Here is an 18610-nt window from a genome sequence, read left to right as displayed (position 1 = left end):
ACCCAAAGTTCTCTTGCCCTAATAGTAAATAGATAAGAGCCCATAAATCCTTGTACAGGACGCAGATCTGTACAAGATTAGGATAATATTGTTGCTGCTATGCCAATTGTGGTGAACTATTTGAATTTTTGGTACACACCAAGCCAATCCTGGTTAATTGCTGGGCACTTTCATCACCAGGCACCGGAGTACTCAAGTTATCGCCTTGAGGACGACCGATTGGTCAAAAAGAGTGTCCGCTGTGCCTAAAACCAAACTTATCACAGGAGACCATTATGATCTGCGTACTGTGCAAGGATTTATGGACTCTTTGCTGTTAGGGCAAGATAACTTTGGGTCTCAGTGCGGTACGGCAACACTCACTTTCATTGCATGCATCACAATTAACATTCGAGGCTTGGGCCATCCTATTAAAAGACATGGACAACTCGATCCATATGCAAGATCTTCAGGGGGACATTGTATTTCTTCAAGAGGCAAACAAAAGCAGGTGAATCCATTAAACTATGCTGGAGTTGGGTTGGAATGGCAGCCCACTCTCCATGCCATGGGAAACTAGGGGCTTACAAACCGATAGACAAACAAATTACCATTAGTGTACTCGATACGAAATCTGACAAGGAGAGCCAATATGTTCTTATGCATGTATTATTATATCAGCAATCTATTGTTAGGACAGTTTTTCTGAAGTCCAACTAAGGGCTTAGTAAAACCATTCAATTGAGGCAGTATAAGACTCCACTCTTAGTATAAGGCTGTACGACCAGAGTATAGGGTAGCGTAGATAGAGCAGCCAGCCTTATCTTAGGAGGGAGAGAGGACTGTAGAATCAGTACAAAGAAATTGTAATACAAATGGTCCAAAGAAACACTGAAACACTATGTATTGTACAAATTAATGGTTTATTTAAATACAAGTAGGTCCAGATAAATCTTGGGGGAAATAAGTACTATCACAGATCATATAAACACATTATAGAAAAACACAACACTATGCTTGAAAGTACACAGAACAAAGCATATAACCTAATTTGGACCATGCAACAGTAGTTCTAGGGAAGTCAAAACCAATAGTTACTTTTAAATTATTTTCAGTAATACCAGGGTAGTAGACCCCATCAGTTGTACCATGACACTCAGCAAAAAAAAAAAAAAAAAATCACATAGTAAGTCAACTGGACAATACTTTTCAGAATAGTGAAACACTTATTCTAGGAACAGTAAAACACTTATAACTGATTCAGGATAACAGTTATACTAGGCGAGTTGGACCTTGGGGTTTAATATTCAAATTGCAGTGGCTTTTCAGTTCACAGACTAAGGGAAGCAATAACCCTAACTTATTTTAGGATAACAGTTATACTCCAGGTAAGTAAACCGTGTGTACTTTGTCAGGAGCTACCAGCAGCCTAAAAAAATATGACATAGGCAGACTTATTCTTGACAGGCTAACAGCAAGTATGGAGAAGCAAGATCCAATTGGGGACACTCCTACAATTATCCTAACAGAAATAATAAAAATGAAACCAACAGCATTACTTTTGGGAAGAGGGGAACCCAATTCACTGGTGAGTAAGTGAACCCTTTACCTACTGTTAGGATGGCGAAACAGTTTCTAAGTAAAGTAAGACCGAGAATCCTTATTTAAGAAGGCACACAGCTTATTCAAGGTAAGTAAATCCTATATATAATTTTCAGAATGGCAAACCATATCTAAGGTAAGTAATAACATTTTGTAACTATTCACTCAAAGTTTAGTTACCAACTGACTCATTTACAAGTAAGTAAACTTGTCAACACTTTTTACTTTTCAAGGCAGAACCCTTAAAGTATTCAGCCCTTCCCAATTCTAGTCCATGAGTTCTCTCAAAGGCAGAAGAGGGATCCTAGTGGTCTAGGAGCCAGTTGTACACAGGGTGAGGTCGGGCTCAATTGCAGGCAAAGTACAGAGTTCCAGAGGATGACTGTTCAAACACGAAAGTATTCTACTTTAGAATTAGTTGAGGGTCTAGGAACTTCAGAGAAGACACCCTAGGAGGATTGCAACAGTGGACCTGGGTGAATTGGACAAGAGTCCTCCCAATCACAGAAAACACCCCAAAACTACACAGGAACCACAAGAGACTTAAGGTAAGTAAATACCCAAGCCAGCACAGTACCTCAGCACAGAAGAAGATTTTGCAGCAGGACGACTTCAGGGTCTGTAGCCAAAAACCTGGTTGTTGAATTGAATTCTTTCAAGAAAACTGGACACTGGAAGGACTTTTGCAGCAAGGATCACAGGGAAGGCTCTAGTCAAGGTGTTCCTCACAGCTGGTTGGGGCTCTGGATTTGGCACCTTTTCAGGAGCACAGAATACAGAATATCGCATGTCGGATTCTCGTTGTTTGCAAGGTCCAGCACTCTGGCGAGGGGACTTTTCGGACTCTATTCACGTCTTTGGAGGTCCAGCAGGATACCCACAAAGTTTCAGCAAGATTCAGGATTCCGAATTCAGAGGACCATGCACTGCACAATGGCTTGAGGTCCCAGGGTATTGCAGCCCGCAAGGTCGCAGCACAACGTGGGATGGCTCAAAATGCAGGTCTTCTTGAGTCTAGTGGGTCTCATCAGGCTCCGGGTTGGGGTCTCTGTTTTCAGAGTCCCCAGGTCAATAGGAAGGAAGGGTAACAGCAGGTTATGGTTACCCAGCATGCTCTCTGGTCGCAGGAAATCGTTTCAGACGCAAATTCTTCATCTTACTCTTCAGTTTTGTTGCCAGTGGTCGACTACCTCTTCAGCTTCCAGGATCAGACTTATGCAGGAACCCAGCCAATCAAACAGCCTTGCAACATTCAAACTTGAGGGGTTGGCCGTCCTTTCAGGACAGCCAACCAGGACAGTCAGCCTTCAAATTTGAACTGGATTCTCACAGTCAGGCTGGAAGACAAAGAGCTGCAGGGTTTTGGACTCCTCCCTCGATTCCTGCCTTCACAGACACTCTGGAGCCTGGTCATTGAGTCCACAGGACTACCGCCGAAGATAAAAATCACACAAAGGAATTTCACACCCTGGAGGTCAGAGGAAGGAACAAGAAAGGACAAGAAACACTAAAATGGTGAAAAAATGAAGACCGGGCCATTTTGGTAAAATGAGCATCCCTGGGTGCCTTTGGTGCCTTGGGTGTGGAAACAGCCCGCAGTAAAGTTGCACCAAATTAATAAAAAGGTTCACTGCCACCATCCATTAAAGTCAAGTTTCCCCTTGTAACATAAAAGTAACATTTAAAAAGAGAAAGGGAATATTCAGTATCTCCCCCAGCACTCCACATAAGGTGCGGGGTGCTGGTCCAATCTAATAAAATGTAAAATGGATCCAAAGATCCTTACTTCCCTTGGGAACTGTAGTTAGCCAGAAAAAGTTAAAAGGGGAGCCCCTATGGCAACCCAGCAATAGGCACTTATTGCCAAAATGTTGGAAAAAGAGGGTTAAAAAAAAAAAAGTAAAAGATTCTTGGAGTGTGGAAAAGGGTTCCCACTCAGAGGTATAAGGAAAAATAAACCACCAGTAAAAGCAAACGTTTCTAGGGTTGACACAGGCCAGGAAGATTTATCATTGCTATGAAAATCTTACCCAACCTATTACGCTACTTAATATGTATGCGCCGACAACAGACTCCCCAGGTTTCTTTATGCATACGCTAGCAGCTAGTGTGCAACTCATGGGTTATCTGACGATCATAGGCGGTGACCTCAACGTAACTTTGAAACCAGTCCTGGACAGGCAGAGCAATACATTGGCGCTGCATGGCACCCCAAAGAAAAATATGATCCTCCACACTGATGGGCGAACTCCGGCTGGTCGATGTACGGCACCACAAAAACCACGAGAAGAGGGACTATACCTTTTACTCCAATCAGCACAGTAGTTATTCTAGACTTGATTATTGGCTCCAACCCACTAATACAGTATATATGATAGATAAATGTACATATCGTACTTCCTGATGCGCCGATGCAAGCGCCATCATGGAGGCTTATAGTAAAAACTTTATTAATGGCAATTTCATCCAGTCTGTGGGACCCTTAAAGCGAGATGACACATTGAGTGTCATCCGCGTAGTTGGTAAATATAATGTTCTCATGGTCGAGCATTGCAAACAAAGGAGACGTGAATATATTGTAAAAACAGGGGGAAGTGCACGTAACGCATTGTTGAACAACTAAAACAGGACAATGAGGGCATCTGGCATACCAATCTGTCAGATGACTATACCGCTTATAGATGTTGGCATGCATACAAATCCTTCGTGCAGTGACAATGTATTACTCGTTGGGTGTACACATTGAAAACCTGGTTGGCACACAAAGCCCAATTGACCTCCAGCATACAGATAACTGAACAAATAGATAAACACACGTGTGACCAATCCACTCATTCAATTAATCAAACTTTGCTCAGAACTTAAAACATGTATCCTACATGCCCCAAAACCTTTTTGAGTTGCTCCCAGACCTTCTACACCGAGAGTGATAGGCCGCTACATATGATGGCTCGGGCGTTAAAGAGCCAACAAGAATCCCACATCATACATTCGATTCGGGATAAACGGTGGGCTCTTTTCCCAGGCAATGCAAACATCAACGGTTGAGTCACAGAATTCTACAATGTGCTGTATTCTTCCCCCTTACAACAGGACATGCAACATGTTGACATCTTTCCCCAATCTATTCAACTTCCCAAGATTTCGACGGCAGAGCTTGACACTATAAATACCAGTCACTGCTGAAGAAATACCTCAGGCTATTACCAGTTTAGCGGCAGGGCTGGACAGACCAGCAATCGATCTATACAAACTACTATCTGATACTTCTGCCCGACTCTAATCTAGATTTGAGGCAGCGACAGTTATAGGTCGGCTCCCGAAATCCATGTTTATCGCTAACATAGTAGTGTTTCACAAAACGGGGAGTGATCAGGCGGACTGCTGCTCCTATCACCGGATATCTCCTATTAATTCTAGCAAGGTACTGCGCTCGATGCCTCGAAAAAATATTACGAATACATATCCAATGTGACCACACCGGATTAATTCCCAATAGACAATCATCAAGCGCTTATTACATTTGGTGGCAGGAGCAGCGGATCCAGAGGATGGGATTCTCTCCTTGAGATGCTGAAAAACCTTTCGACAAGGTCAGATGGGCCTATATGTTCGCAATGTTGCCTCTGTCGTAACAACTGGCCACATGTCTACTCTGTTCTCCCTAGATACAGGGACACCCGCTCTTTTTACTTTACTTTAATACATTTGTATAGCGCGACCATGAACCATGAACCCGAAGGCATGAGGGCACTTGAGAACACAGATAACAAAAACAGGAAACATATTCATAATGTAGGGCTGAACGAGATTATATCACTGGCATATTGGTCGTTTAGTGGAACAGGTGGGTCTTTAATCTTTTTTTAAAGAATTCTAAGGAGTCCATGGATCTTAACTCCAGCGGGAGAGCGTTCCAGGCTCTAGGTCCATTAGAGAAGAAGGCTGAATTGGTTGTTCTGACAGTGTGGCACTTAGGTCAAATAACTTGTTTCTTCTATCTGAACCTAAGTGCTCTTGTGCTAGTTCTTATGGATAATAGCTGTTGTAAATATCCAGACATCTTCCCAGATCTGCACTTATGTACAATAGTCAGGGTGCGGAATAGAAATCTAGAGGGCACAGGCAGCAAGTGCAGCTCACGTCTCGCTGGTGTAACATGGTCTCTGTGTTTGAGTTTCATAACGGCTCTAATAGCCCCATTTTGGCAGATTTGCAGCCTGTTACATTCAGATTTATTAATTCCCATAAGAAGGCTCGAGCAGTAATCTATTTTAGATCCTACTATTGCTCTCGCGATAGTTTCTGCATTGTCCTGTGAGATATGAGGCCTTAGATGTGTTAGAAGCTTAATGTAGTATGCACATGATGAGACAATACTACTGACATGCTGTTTCATAGACAAGTGTTGGTCAAAAGTCACTCCCAGGGTTTTTACTTTTTTTTTTAGAGGTTTGATGGATTCTTCTCCCAGCTGGAAGTTGTTATACTGTGGACCAAGTTTAATAATAGTATGCGGTGAGCCGACTACCAGTAGTTCCGTTTTGGATTTGTTCAGTGCTAACTTATTATGAACCATCCAGGTTTCAATTATAGTAAAAACTTTATTAATGGCAATTTCATCCAGTCTGTGGGACCCTTGAAGCGAGATGACACATTGAGTGTCATCCGCATAGTTGGTAAATATAATGTTCTCATGGTCGAGCATTGCAAACAAAGGAGCCGTGAATATATTGTAAACACAGGGGGAAGTGCAGGCACCCTGAGGAACACCACAGGTTGTAACAATAGACTCAGATTCGGCATTGCCTTGGAAGACTCTGCTAACTCGATTGTTGAGAAATTACAAAACCCATTTACAAGCTAGTGGGGAGAAGTTGGCCACTTCAGACAACCTGGTGGCCACGATATCATGGTCCACCAGGTCGAAAGCCGCGGAGAGATCTAGCAGCATAAGTAGAGATGCCTCCTTATTATCCATACGTGCCATCAATTTGGACTTGAGCTCAAGAAGCGCGGTTTCGGTGCCATATCCAACTCGAAATCCCGACTGATGGTCATTAAGGATGGGGTATGTTTTTAGATGATCAGCAACACGGTCCAGAATCTTAAGCAAGAATGCTGTGTTGGTGATATGGCGATAATTGTTTGGCATGTCAACTGAGAGGAAGGTTTTTTCAAAATTGGCATAACCCAGGATTTCTTAAGATCCTGAGGTACCGTGCCGGTAGATATAGAAGTATTGACAAATTGGCATATGGAAGTAATTAGGGAAGGGGCACAGGTCTTAATTATCATAGTAGTGTGCATGTCATTTTACATCTTGTGGGCTTAAGTTGGGTGATAATAGTTTCTAAGTCCTTTTCTGTTATGGGGGAGAGATTAAAGATAGGAATCATTGATGCTCTCTGAAATGACCATTCTGAAAGTGTAGTCATAGTGCATTTTAAGTTGTTACTTTTCTCTAGTATATTTACCTTGATGGTATCCAATTTTTTATGCATGGCTTGTTGCATAACGTTGCACCAAGTGACATCATCCGGGATGGATCTATCTGGGATGGTATGGTTAGTCCTTTCTTGCTCTTTCAGGATGCAAAATAGCTCTTTAGTATTATGCTGGGCATTTTGTATTCTGTCATTAAAAAAGCAGGATTTAGCTTTAGTAATAGCTTTTTTGTAAGTCGAGATGGAGGCTTTGTATTTGTTGAGAAGCAGTGGGGTACTATGCTTCTTCCACAAATAATATGATTTGGTAGCAATTGATATCAACGACTGAAGCTCAGAGGTAAACCATAGATTATGTTTAGTTTCAGTTTTAGTCGTTTTCATCTTTATAGGTGCAAGAATTTGAGCAACATTTTCTAGACTGGAGGAGATCCTTTTTTCTAGGTTTTCCGGAGAGTCAAATATAGGGTCAGTTCTAATATTAAGAATTGATTCTACCTTATTCATCTTGATGTTCTTTAAATTTCGATGCAGTACTTTAATGTGGTTTTGACATTTACGTTTGATAGGAAAATCTACCAGAATGTCAAAGTGCACAAAATAGTGATCCGACCACGGGCAAGGTGAGAGTATTACATTATTAACATTGGTTTCATGACTCGCAACCCAGTCTAGGATATGGCCCAAACTATGTGTGGCCTCTTGAACCCATTGTATAAAACCTAATTCCTGTAGTGCTTTTTGCATTTCCAAGGCAATTTTGTCTTCTTTATGGTTAAACCATAAGTTGAAGTCACCCAGAAGCAAATATTTCGTATTAGCTTTAATGGTGGCAAGGAGATAAGATGATAGATTTTTTACAAAATCACTTATTATATGGGGGTGTTTGTATAATAGAAGGATATTTAAAGAGCTTTCTGCATTCAGCGTAGTTTTGATGCAAAGAGAATCCACTATAAATTCACTGCTTTCCCAGATATTAAAATCTAGTTTATGTATAATCGCGACACCCCCACCCTTACCATCCTTTCTATCGCATCTAATCATGCCATATCCCGAGGGGATAGGGAAGTTGAGCGATGGGCCAGCTGCTGAGTGTGCCCATGTCACGGTGATGGCGCATAGGTCTATATTCTGCTCCTCAATGTGAGTAGTAATCTGCACCTCATGTTTAACCAGTGACCTAGTGTTAATGAGTAGGGTTTTAATAAGATTATGATGAATGATTAGTTTGCTTAAGTCTGATTTATGAGCTATATCTTCCTTAGGAGGGGAGTTGGTATCTGTATCTAGGGAGGTAGTAGGAAGATGGTGGGAGTTAGTACTAGTTAGAACATTAGTACAAGGGTTTTTTTGTATAATAGCAGTATCAGACTCTTGAATAGGTGTATTTTCAGCATCAGAAAAGGCAACAAGATTTTCTGGTGTATACATACTCCTGATGTCTGCTAATACAGCTTCTATATGCGTAACTTCGCACTAATATGATCGGTAATGATATTATGTTTCCGTAGCGTACCTTCAGCTGCCTCAATTGCAGCAAGAGCTTCCAGGATTCCCATGTCTACGTTTAGTGCGGGACGACAGGAGTGCCAGCACAACGCGACGCAACTAGACGCGGACTAGCACAGACTAGGCTTGACCCGTGCGCGCAGGCGCGTTCACGCCGGGGTCGAAAAGAAATGCGCGTTGCAGAACTACAATTCTTGTAGGGAAATGTAGTTTAAATACCAAACAATACGAGCAGAGTGCGAGTAAATTGAGAATCACGTTCTTTCCCCTTCTGTACGCATTAACGATGGAACCGCTTGCAGAGAAACCAAGAAGTGATCTGGGATGGTCAGGGTTAATTAGAGGTTCCGAGGAACATCGAGTTTCCCTTTATGCAATCGATCTTCTGCTATGCATAAGCTGTTTCTCCTTATCCCTTTGGCGCATTCAGACCCAGTTACATAAATATGGGCCCATCGCTTGCTATAAAATTAATTGGGACAATTCAGATTTTCTCCCCTTGATAGCATAAATCCCATCCGGGTGGGGTTGTGCCATTTAGACTACAATGTCACCATATTAAATACCTGGAGATAAATGGGAGCGCAGATCTTGCAGCCCTACTCGCATTAAACTACCCACCCACAATTCAGAAAATTAAATTGAACCCAACCAAATGGGAATCGCCCCTTCTATCTCTTATTAGTCGAATTAACGCTTATAAAATGAATTCACTACCAAAACTGTTTTACTTGGACTCTATGATACTGACAGCAGCATCATCCAAAATGTTCACAGAATTGGAAGTACTTTTAACTAAATGTATGGAGCGCGGGAAGAAGAACAAGTCACTTACCCACTTACCCCTGGTAACGTTCTTTCGATTGGATGTACCTCCCACATATTCCTCATCTTACGATAATTATCCTTCCAGCTTCAGAAAACTTTTTCGACAGGGGGCGCTATGTGGCATCTCGTCAAGTCAATGTCCCTTGTGGGCCTCCGTTCGACTGTCGACGTCATCAGTATAAATAGCGCACGCAGCACCCGTTGGCTTCAGTTCTGTTTTTCCCCCCTCCTGTAGAGGAATTACCAGGCGTACCATAGACTGTAGGCTTCAAGAAAGCGTAAAGTGTAAAGACATGTACATTCTACGGCAGGGTAGGCTGGGAGGGGAGATTGATTGATTTATTTATTTATAGAGCGCTTTACACCAAGGCGCTGTACATTGGAACAACAAAATAAAGAGTAATAGCAATAACTTTATGAGCAAATTACAGCTTGAATCATTCAGCAAAACAGTGCAAAGAGCAATTGACTGAGAGGGGGGGGGGGAGTTGAGTGGGAACAGGAGTTTTGGAGGATGGGCAGGGGAAGGATTGAATAAATGTAATAGGAGGGGAGGAAGAAAGTAAAGGTAGAAGGAAGAGAGGGATTAAAAGAGGGGAAAAAGAACAGGTGGGGAGTAAAGAGGGCAGGGGGCTGCATCAAGGTGGGGAGTGGAGGAGGAGGGATTTAAGGGATAAGGGAAGTGCGAAATGAGGTGAAGGAAGAGAAAGAGCAGATTGAGAGGGGGAGAGAATTCCAATGCAGAGGAGCAAGAAGTTGGAAGGAGTGGAACCGGGAGGAAGCACAGGGGGAAGGGGGCGAGAGGGGGAGTAGAAGGAGAGAAGGGAGGAGAGATAGGGAGGTGCAAGACCTTGGAGGGTTTTGGAAACAAGGCAGAGAAAGTGGAATTTAAGTTGTAGGTGGAAAGGTAGCCAGCCAAGGTGAGAGAGTGAAGTGGAGATGGAGTCACGGGAGGTAAGGAGACACAGGTTACGAATAGCAGAGTGGTAAACAGATTTGAGAGGGGTAAGCTGAGATGAGGGAAGACCGAAGATTAGAGAGGAGCAATAGAAGAGGCGGGAAAAGATGAGAGAGGAGAAGAGTTTAGTAGTATGGAATGTGAGGGAGGGACGGATTTTGCAAATATTGTAGAGGTGGTATCTGCAGGAGCGGGAGGTGAGTGAAATATGTTGCGAGAAGGTGAGAGAGGAGTCAAAGAGAACACCTAGGTTGCGAGCATGAGTGGAGATAGGGAGATTGGAAGGAGGAAAGTGGATGAAAGGGGGAGGAGAGGGAGGAGGAAGAGTATTAGAGGGGAAGAAAAGGACTTCAGTTTTATCAGTGTTAAGTGAGAGAAACCGGGAGGACATCCAGTTCTTAATGGCTGTGAGACAAGAGGAGAGTTTAAGGTGGAGGGCAGGTGTGAAGGAGGAGAAAGAGAGAAAAAAGTTGAGTATCGTCGGCATAGAAATGATGGGAGATGCCAAAGGAGGAGATAACAGGGGCAATGAGGGAGGTGTAGAGAGAGAAGAGGAAAGAGATGAGAAATACATGGGAGGAACATAATCGAAAGAACGTTACCAGGGTTAAGAAACTTGTTCTTTGAATGGATTGTGTCCTCCCACGTATTCAGACTCCCAAAGCAGTAATAATTTGGTGGTGGGAGTACGAATTATATTTTGTCTCAATTGTTGTTATGGACTGAATGAAAGACTGCTTTTCCAAATTGCCCTTCTTGACTGGACGATGAATCCAGGCAGTAATGTTTCACAAACGTGTGAACAGACGGCCAAGTGGCCGCTGCACAAATGTCTGAGTGGAACACCTTGCTGAAGAGCAGCAGAGGTATCCATGCCTTTAGTGGAATGTGCTCACAATACATCCGGCATGTCTTTGGATAGGGTCTGTTTTGATACAGCTAAACCCAATTTAGGGCCGGTATAGCCCATGAATAATTACCCATCTTGACGAAATTTAGCCATTCTTGATATATAAAAACTGAGAGCCCTTTTTGGTTCCAGACTATGTAATCTTTCCTCCTCCTTTCCAGGATGAGGAGGTGGATAGAAGGTTGGCAAAATTATCTTTTCCGACAAGTGAAAGTCGGGGACTACCTTAGGTAGAAAAGAAGGTTTCACCCTGAAAATAACCTTGTCTTTATGGAAAACAGTATGTGGGGGTTTAGAGGAAAGTGTCTGCAACTCGCTTACCCTGCAGGCTGATGTTATTGCTATTAGCAAAAATAGTTTAAGGTTAATCACCTTAATGAGCATGAGCGTATTGGCTCAAAAGGAATGCACATTAGAAATGTTAACATCAGGTTAAGATCCCATACAGGGACTTTAAATGGAGCAAATAGGTTTTTAAGAATTGAACAATCAGAGGGATTTTAAAATATGAATCTTCCTCTGAAGAGCGTTTGAAAATAGATAGCAGCGCAGGTAACCTTTAATTGTTCCAATCTGGAGCCCCAGATTAGCCAAATGCAACAAAAAAGAAAGCACCATAGGTGCATCACATTTTTATCCCTGCACCAACTGCTGAACTTGTTCAAACGGCAGCGGTACAAAGATTTCGTTGTGGGCCTTCTGGCCGAAAGCAAGATCTCCATTGCGTCATCCGGGAGGTCCCAATCCTTGTATCTCAAACTCTCAGAAACCATGCGTGAAGGTTGAGTGTCTTGACCTCTGGATTGAGAACCAGACCCTCCTCTCGCGAGAGAAGGTCCTCTCTTTGTCTCTCTTTGTAAAAGACGCATTGGAGGGCAGATGGACATGTCCAGAAGGTCCGGGTACCACGTCATCCTGGCCCAAACTAGGGCAATTAGGATCAGGGATTTCTCGAACTTTCTCAACCCCCTGATCACATGAGGAATGACAGACACTGGAGGAAACACGTACAGGAGTGGAAACTCCCAGTCCACTACAAACGTGTTCCCTAGAGCTCCTCTTGGAGGAAATTCCCTGGATCAAAACAGTTTGCGCTTCCAGTTGACACTGGTCTCAAACAGATCCACTTGCGGGGTTCCTCAAAGGGTGAAGATCTCTTGAAGGACTTCCTGGGCTAGTTACCACTCGTGGGAGACCGTGCCCTGCCTGCTCAGAGCGTCGGCTGCTGGGTTTCCCTTTCCGGCTAGGTGAACTGCTGATAGAGAGATTCCTTCTTGAATTGCCCAGAACCAGAGCTGCACTGCTTCTCTGCACAGTGGTAGTGACCCTATGCCTCCTCTTTTGTTGAGCTAGTACATGGCCACGAGGTGCAAGTCACGAGAAGCAGATGGCAGCACTGATTATTGAGCTGTAGGATTACCCAATAGGGAATGATATACGCAATAACAACCAAGGAATTTAAACCAAGGGTGGCACAACACAGAAGATGGACTGCATAACGTTGCAGTATCTTCAAAGATAAAAGGACCCCAGGAAAGTGGAAGACACTCACCAGAGTAAGGACCACAGAAACATTTTCATTCAAGAGCTACAACCAAAGACCAACCAAAAAAAAAAAACACTTAATGGATTATTGATGAAAAATGTATTTTTATTATGCAAATGAATGGAATGTATCTATGAATCACACTGGATGCGCTAAACCAATGTATAAGTGCCTTGACAAAGCCCAAGAAAGGGCGGAACACATGCCTCCTAGCAGAGTTATGTTGGCAAGAGTTTAATAAAAAGTTCACCGATAGGAAAACACTAATTAATTGAATTAAAACAAGTTAGATTTTGCTCACTAAACAGTGTGCAGTAGCAAATAATTGCAGAATTGAATTATACGAATAATGTGTAGATGAATGAACACAGGCCTACATAGAAAAAACATCTAATTACTTTAATTAACCGACTAACAGGTGGATGTTGGTCTCTATGTAGCCATGCAGCCACTGACCGCCACATAGCATGGACGGGTCAGAAAGTGAATAAAAAACTACAAAGGATAAAAACAATAAGTGGGTAAAGCGCACAGACTAATATTATTCACCCAACCCAAAGCTAATACATGGCCAGTGTGTTGTATGTCATTATCAGGACATTCTTTCCCCGTACATATGGCAGAAAGGCCTTCACAGCTAGTCTGATTGACCTCAGCTACAATAGGTTGATGTGTAGTTTGGAGTCCGATGGAGACCAACAACCACTGATTGTCAGCTCGTTGGTGTGGGCTCCCCACCCCTTGAGTGAGGCATCCGTCACTACAGTTATCTCTGGCCATGGTTGCCAAAAAGACTCACTTGAGAATGTTGCCCTTGCAAGCGCACCACAGAAGATCCTGAGCAACTCTGCCCGGAATTTGCAGGTGGTCTGACATTCTGCCTGAGAATTGGGACCATCAAGTCCTGAGAGCCCATTGAAGGGATCACATTCTCAGGTGAGCCTCTGGCACCAGGAAAATGCAGGATGCCAAGAAACCTCAACAAATCGAAGGCCGGAAGACGCTGGACACACTGGAATTTGGTGACTATCTGCAGAATGTGTTGAGCCCTCACCTCTGGTGGCGAGGCTTTCCCTGAGGAAGCATCCAGGATTGTTCCAATAAATTGGTGTCTTTGAGATGGTATCATGTGGGTCTTCTTGTAATTGAAGGAGAAGCCCAGTTTATGGTGACAGTGGCAGGTTACCCTCAGATGTTCCCGGGCTTGTTCGGGTGAATGGGCCCTGATCAGTCAATCGTCCAGGTAGGGGTAGACGTGAACGCGCCCTCTCCTGAGACTTGCTGCCAGCACTTCCATTAATTTGGTGAAAACACTTGGGGCGGAGGTCACCCGAATGGCAGAACTCAAAACTAATGAGAACCTCCAACCACAAACCTCAACTTCTTCTGTGCTTGTGATTGATAGGCACATGAAAGTAAGCATCCTGAATGTCCAATGACACCATCCAGTCTTGGAGTTGGAGAGCCTGAAGGATCTGTGAAAGGGTAACCATCTTGAACTTGTCCTTTCTGAGGAACTTGTTTAAGTTTCTTAAGTCCAAGATGGGTATCAATCCTCCGTCTTTTTTTGGTATCAGAAAATACAACGAGTACCAACCCTTGCTCCTCTCCGCCACAGGTACCGGTTCTATAGCACCTTTCTCTAGCAGGGTCAATATTTCCTGCACAAGGAGCAGATGCGGAGATAGAGTTGATCCCCGGTGGATGATCCAGAAGCCTTTTTTGAAACGATAGGCAGTAACCTTGTGCTATGGTTTCTAGTGCCCAAGCATCCAAAGTAATGCCCCGCCATTCTTTCATATGCCAACTAAGTCTGCCTCCAACCGGGGTCTTGCGAGTCAAGGCCTCAGAGTGGTTTTGAGGCGGCTGAGGGTAAAACTGCGGCTGCTTGGGCTGTCTTAGCACCTCTCCCTCGTCCACGAGGGAATCTTCTCTGACCTCTTTGACTGGCTTGTCCTCTTCCAACTGAGGAGTAGAATCGAAAGGACTTACCCCTTCAAGATGATGAACCGGAGTAGGAGCGTTGAGGCGGCCTAATGGCGGCACTAAGTTTTAGCTGCCGGTTTCGAGGTCTGCAGCTTTTCCAAACTTTCATCAGCCTTGCTGCCAAACAGCCTTGAGCCGTCAAGGGGCATATTGAGGAGTCTAGACTGCACATCTGGTGAAAATCCAAACTTCCTCAACCACGCAAATCTGCGCAACATGGTGCTAGTTGCCATGGATTTGCTGATGCTATCTGTAGTATCCAGACCTGAGTGGAGGCATTGACGCATTGAATCCTTACTATCCTTGATGATAGCCAGGAAGCTGTCTCTTTCTTCACCTTCCGGGATGTGGTCAGCCGCCATTGCTACGCAGTCCCACAAGGTAAATGTGAATTTTGACAAGGTACACGCTGGGTTTGGATACCTGGGCAAGAAAAATATTTAATGCTGATAGTATGGCTTTAAAATCAGCACTCTTATCATCCCTATCAGGAGGAATAGAGGGATATGATGATTGCTTGGAAGATGTGGCAGCTTGAACCACCAAACTTTCTGGTGTTGGGTGTTTGGTTAAGTACTCTGGGTCACTGCTGGATGGCCTATATTATTTTGCAAAGTGTTTGTATACTGCGGCCGCAGTCTCTGGCATCTCCAAATTTGTCGAGACCCTTTTTTGTAAAGCAACGTGAAAAGGTAAAACTGGATCTCTTTGGGGACCATGATCCAAAATTACTGTCAGGTCATCCAGTTCGAAAAAAGGTGTAGGCCTCCTCCAACCTAAAAATTCTACCAGCTTGCCCATTAGCTGCCTGTATGAGGAGCTAGCGTGGTCAGTAGGATCTGGCTTACCAAATTCCAGTTTTGGAGATTTATCTACACCACTGGCTGACTGTAGGTTATCATACAAGTTTTTTTAACCTAGACTCTTCTGAAATCAACTCCTCTGGCACATTAGGGGTGCCATGTAGTAACCCAAATGGTGGTGTGTTATTATCTGAAGGCTCATTGTCTTCATAAATTGAGGTCAAAGACTTGAAAAAGTCCATCCTTTGGCATGGGTTTGAAAACCTTTTCCTCAGTTACTATTTGATTTAACAACTTCGAAGAAATAGACGACGAGTGAAGTTGGAGTCGATTTTGTCGAGTTAACAGACACTGGCGATGGCTCCGACACCGATTTCATTAGCAGGGGCGTCTGAGTTGTCAACTTTTATGCTTTACAAAGGAACAGTCGATGGGCTGGATTCCTGACTTGTCGAAGCCCTCGCCAATTTCTCGTCGGATCGAGATTTTTCTCGATGCAGTTCCAGCTTATGGTTCAGATTCGAAGATTAATGATTTCATCTTCAACTTCCCTTTGACGTCTTGATGCAGTTCGACAGGGGTATGGGCTTTCTGTTGATCATTCAAGGGGGTTAAGGCAGCATTCGCAAAGATTTTAAGCATTTCTTTACAAAACGCATCCCATCTAGCTGGGGAGTCCGAATTAGTTGGAGATTTGATTACCTCTGCCGAGGAATCTATAGAGGTCGAAGGTGGCCTGTGATGCTGTGTCTTGGCCTTCTTTGAAGACGAAGAATGGCGCGATCGACTTTTCTCGATCGAGATCTTTTCCGTCGATGAGAATCTCTCGACTCATCAGATTTTCTTTTTGAGCTCTTCGAAGGAGACTTTGAAGGCAACCACCCCACCAACAATTTACCTTTACGCTCCCTCGGAGCCTTTTCAATCATCGCCTGACAGGAGTTAGTCAGATGTTCGGTCACCGGTAGGTACCAAGCCACCACAGACGTATGCGGTGGGGGTCAGTAATCAGCATCTTCGATCCACAGTCTTGGCACTTTTTTTAAGCCTGTATTAAGCGTTGGAGGCCCGTTACAGGTCCCAGGCTTACCCAATGGCATAAAATGGGCTCTATGACAGGGACCGATACACTATCGGCCCCAAACTGGATAAGCGTTAGGGCTATACTTTCGTATGGTCTGAAGGTCAAGCTCGATCATAACCAAAACCTAACTTGGCAACATATTAGGATTATGGACTTATTTGAGGGATCAAAGACACCATCATTCATTGAAGCAAAGCCTATTCTTGGTATGACAGATCGATACCGGACACTACACTCCGTTATTACCTTGCACACAACCACTGAATACCGTTTCACGGACCCCTCTGTCTGAAGTGGAATTTGGGCGAGAGCTCACACGGTTCCCGCGACTACGCACGTATTAGAATATGTGCATCCCTAATAATGTAGCATAATTCCAAATTAGTGACGATATGGAGCGATGACCTAAATATCACATTGAATGTCGGCGATATCTATCAGTTTTATGTAGTTTCCCCATCTCTGCCCCCACCAGTGGTTCCTCGTCTGGACTTAAGATTGTCGATAGGATTGGACATGCAATTCTCTTTTTAGGCTGAATTTCCCCCAGCAGCTTTGTTGAATTTCTGGAGTTTGTTTTTTTCTCCTGCGAAGAGTGAGACTCTTTTTGTCCCACTCTTGGACATGATTTATGGTGTTCCTTTGACTGTTAATGTGTTTTATGGGCTATGGGGTCCTTTACTCCATAGGGTCTCATGTGTTTTTACTATGTGCGTTACCCAGCACCCTCCGTGCAGTGACACAGGGGTGTCATAATGACACCCCACCATAGACTCCATACCCTGGGACTGACTACTGCCTCCCAGGGCATGAAAAGTCACCATTGGCTTTACTAGTCCCAAATTATTAACAGAAACCAGTACAAACCATCATATTGTGGACGTACTGGTCAGGGCAATTCGATTGCCCCGGGGTCTGTTAGTCGAGGGGGCCCCTCGACTATCCATCCCCCCTGATCGAGTTTTGGCTGGTGGTAGTGGATATTACTTTTTATATTCGACCGCAAATATATCCCTATGGAATTTTCCCATTGTTCGAGGCTACCAACTTTAATTATTTAATTCTCATAGCCTTGAACATACCGCCGGTTTATTTATTTAATATTAATTCGCCGGTTGGTATTTTTTGCCAGGACTCGATTCTAAAATGAGGTTTGTGTTCTCTTCTGTGACTCCAACCCAAGTCGAGCCCTTTGTTCCACTTTTGGCGGGCTTCTCCACAGAAGCCTCCAAAAGTGGTGCCACTCTGTCTGGGTACCACAGGGTGTGTGGGAGGGGTTTTAGGCACCCTGGACTGACTTACCTTGGTAACTCAAGTCGCACTCTTGTGTGATTGGCCCACGTGGTGAGCCGGCCAGCTCACCACTTAGCATGTTTGATCGACAGCTAGGGTGAGTGAATGGGGGTGTGCTGCATAAAAGCAGGGCTTTGGGGACTGGAACTTCAGAAGTCGCCACAGGACCTGAGAATCCGACGAGGGAGAAGCTGAGCCGACCTGCTACGACGACACCACCGGTGGAGCCCTGCGGAACCGACTCACCACTTCCCGACGACAGAGAAGATCTCCCTGCTGGAGAGTCTTCTTCCCCTGACTGGTGGGCACAACCAGTTTACCTTCTTTTTCTCGCATCCCAGGACGTCTTGTGGTCGAATTGCCCGTGCTAAGTACCCCGGCAACCGGATAGCCACTTACCACTGGACCGCGAACAAAAGGACTGCTCCTTTTAACTGAGAACTCCGCGGCTGGTTTCTTCCCTGGCAGTGCAACGGACTCCTGTCTTCCTCCCCGACGAGATCCTCTCTTCCCTCGGACGACGCACCGACTTGCATCTGCTGCCAGGAACAACTGCCCCCGCTGGAGTATTCTCACCACTTTAAGGTACCGTGTCCGCCAGGCCTCCCTTTCTAAAGATTGCTACAAGGTAATAATAATCCCTTAACCTTCTGGACTGGGCT

General features: G+C 44.2%; 1 protein-coding gene across 4 annotated transcripts in view; it reads right to left on the bottom strand.

Moving 5' to 3' along the window:
* The window catches only part of ARHGAP1 (Rho GTPase activating protein 1), a 902391-nt gene that overhangs the window by 682842 nt on the left and 200939 nt on the right, over positions 1-18610 (bottom strand). The window lies entirely within an intron of this gene.

This window comes from Ambystoma mexicanum, chromosome 11, assembly GCF_040938575.1.
Source record: "Ambystoma mexicanum isolate Mex_15411 chromosome 11, UKY_AmexF1_1, whole genome shotgun sequence".
NCBI lineage: Eukaryota > Metazoa > Chordata > Amphibia > Caudata > Ambystomatidae > Ambystoma > Ambystoma mexicanum.
The sequence above is the reverse complement of the archived record's forward strand: the minus strand, read 5'-3'. Positions and strand labels throughout refer to the sequence as shown.